A 3,565-nucleotide genomic window follows, 5' to 3' on the forward strand; every position below is an offset into this window, starting at 1 on the left:
GCTTCCGGGCTGAAAATGGTGACACCCCCCCTGGAGGCTGACCCCAGGCGCGCAAAACCAACACTTGCAACTTTTTGGGACTACCGCCTCCCGCGTAAAATTGGAAATAGGACAAGTATCGCTTAAAGAACGAGCGAGAAACACGAACGGGCCTTTTACGGCAATTCCACATCTAAACGCACACGGCCGCCCTCAAACCACGGTTAGTGTATATCAGCTACTTACCCCCACCTCGCGTAGATACTTTGCTCCCACACGAAAAAGGTTGCCCTTGGCGAAAAAAAGGCACATCAGCAGTTTGCTAAGAACCACGGGGGCAGGAAAAAGCTGAGTTTTTTTTTACGACGGTTTGTGTCGCAACTTATACACGTCCCAGACGCTGTAGGCGGGAGCTCGTTGAGAAAACATGGGATGACAAAAGTGAAAACCAGCGAAGAACATGCGTTGTTGCCAAGTTCCCCTTTAACAGGTTAGCTGTCCAGCTAACTAATACTTAAAACAGCTTTAAGGCCAAGATGTAGCATAGCTTACTACATTTTGTGGGTTAGAGGTCATGTAAAAAATAAATAAAAAATCCCAGGTGACGCTAGCAAATCTACTGTGTAATATTTGTCCACTCTGAGTTTAGGGTGGTAGTTTGTATGGATTTTTCTTGAGCCCATTTGAAGGCAGGATGAAAACAAGTTTACCTGGAACCATGAAAAAGTCGGACGGAGACAGTGTTTTAAACGGACTAGTAGAGCTAATGTTAGCTGAATTAGCTAGCTAGCAAAAGCTGAAAAACCTGTCTCTATAGGCACTGTCTGTAACTTGTAGTCCATCATTCCTAGGACTACAATTCCTTTTATGTCACATAGGTTCAACTGATGACAAACAAGCCTGACTGATTGACACAAGTGTGCTGCATTACGGCTAATCAGGTGATGTTCTTTCAACCTTGTGGACTGCTGCTTCCACTTGCTACCGTCTCTGACTGAGAGCTTGTAGAATAAATAGGATTTATGCACATATATCCATTAAAAAACCTTAAAACAAACCTGCCAGTGACAGTTGTCATTTCAGCTGACAAAACTGACGATCACCAGCTAAAAATGACATGCCTGCTTTTGTCTACTTTAGTCTGAAATTGTTTAAAAAATGACTAAGAATTTTGAGTGGAAAGTGTTACAGTTAACTGCTCATGTGCCCTGTGAAAACACATATCTAGACAGGTGTAACAAGAGGTGAGCGAGCAGGGCTTAGCGAGCAGTCAATAGCTTTCCATTCTTTAAATAAAAGGGGCTTCCTGAGATTTAAGTCTTTAGCAAAGGTTATGGGGTCAAAACAATTTTCTAGATAGCATGAAAAGTTTACAGTCTTCTGTAAAACGAACAGAAATCATTACCCAATCTAGACAACATTAAAGGGAGGGTAATGGAATAGGGTAAAAGATGTCCATTGAGGTTTAGACCTTTAAAGAATCCTCTAACCCAGTAGATCAATATGTCACACGAGCCAAGATGTCCTTAATAAAAGTGACCAGAGCATTTACTTTGAAGATTAAAGGAATTCATTTGATGGGAAAACTACCCGCCAACTTCATGTTTCAGAGTAGATGAAAAACTATGAAAAAGGTGCTGAAACACAGGTGTGAATGACCATGCCACACTGAAGCCTATATGTTCTCTTTGTTGCTACTTTACCTTAATATATCCAGAACCATCCTCATTTCACTAAAGCTGGCATTCCTCCCACACAGCCTTCCTCCACATGTTGGCCTCAACACTAATGAATGTGATAATAGGTCCCTCGGGAGCTGAGAAGAGCAATATTGTGCTATAGGCACAGTAGCTGTCAGTGTATTTGCAGTGGCTCTGAAGTAATGTAGGGATTATGTTACAAGCACAGCAGGACGCTGTCCACCAGTGTGTTTGCAAGTGTCGGGTCCTTAACTACAAATCATCTGTACTTCTGTAAGATTTTTAATGACCATTTAATCTTGCTTGCAGATTGCAACTAACTGAACATTGCTGGTGTAAGTCATTGACAACATGGGAATGAGAAGGCTGTGAAGTGGGTAGGAGAAACTATTGTGGCGAGAAACGGGGAAGGTCCTATTCATAGCCAGTATTTGTTTGTCCATTCTGGACTACAGTAGAAACATTGTGGTTCACTGCCAATAGACCCTCCTAAATGTTATACAATGGACCTTTAAGTGATGTATTCCATTACAATGAACATTTCAAGTTTGCATTTACTTTTGTCAGTGTTACATTATTATTATTAATGAAGTTTTAAAGCTGCACTAATCCATATTTTTATATTAATAAATAAGTCAAATGACTGTGTAGGGCTCTGCTGGTCTCTTCAGCTGTGTGGAGCATTTTAGCGTCTTGCAGCTAATTATTTTGGTTTTATGGCCAGCAACTTTACTATTAACTCTAAGCCAGATATCTTTCTTAGCACTTGCTGTCAGGTAGCCAGACACACAACTCGAAATGAATGCTTAGGTTGTTCCATGTCTTATGGATGTGTAAATAAGCAACTGTTTGCTAACACAATAACACATTTAGAATATCAATTATGTACCTGTTGTGTTTTTAGCTAGTTCTGCTGCCTTCAGTGGAAAAAATCTGAAAAAGCCCTTATAATCTAGCTCATAACAATAATGAAACTGTAAAAATAACAGTGTTGATGTTTACTTTTCATTCATATAGAACAGAAATGAATGGAAGTCAATGGCTGCCAGAAGCAGTAGTAAAAAATACTTTCAAAATTCTAAAATATAGTAGCAGTTTGCATATAAAAGCAACATATGTGAAGTAAATAAAACATGCACAACCACTGGCCTTAAAATGGAAATAGCTGCTGGTGTTTGAAACCCACGTTCGTGATAAAGCTGCCTGCATCAACAAAATGAATGCATGACAATATACCAATGTCCTGCAGTAAAGAGCCAAAGTAAATAAAAATCACTGCTGCTAATCACATTTGGAGCCCTTGGTAACTTGGAGTAAACAGTTGATTTAGCTTTGTTATGATTACTGGAAAATGGCTGCATGTCATGAAAAGAAATCAAAATCCTGTGCAACAAAAGTAAACAAAGCATTTTGATTACTGGAACCCAAACTACTGACTTTGGACACATTTCATTAAAATTCCCCCACAAGAAACTGAACTAAAAAAATCACATGATCATACTACATGACAGTGCCACTAACATTTAACCCTAAGCTTTTTTTATATGCATACAATGATGGAATCTATAAAGCAGAAATGAGAATGGAGATGCCGCCTCGTTCTGGGCAGTTGTGTGGAAAATAAGAAAGGCAAACTTGATGACTTCTTAAACAAATGACAGTGATTGATAGATCAAGCAATTCCTCAAGTGCCTAGCTAACAAAGGAGGTGCCGATAGGACTCTAGTAGCAATCAATAGAGGTATACAAGAAGACAATATTGGTTCATTTAATGAGAACTGAATATTTGTGTGGTTACTGAAGTGTACTGGTTTCTTAGTCATTTTTTATTTTTTTGCAAAGAAGAAAAACGATCAAAGACTTTAATAAGGCAAAGAGACAAAGAC

The sequence above is a fragment of the Morone saxatilis genome, unplaced genomic scaffold, assembly GCF_004916995.1.
Source record: "Morone saxatilis isolate NCDOM2014 unplaced genomic scaffold, NCSU_SB_2.0 Contig1, whole genome shotgun sequence".
NCBI classification, from domain to species: Eukaryota; Metazoa; Chordata; class Actinopteri; family Moronidae; genus Morone; species Morone saxatilis.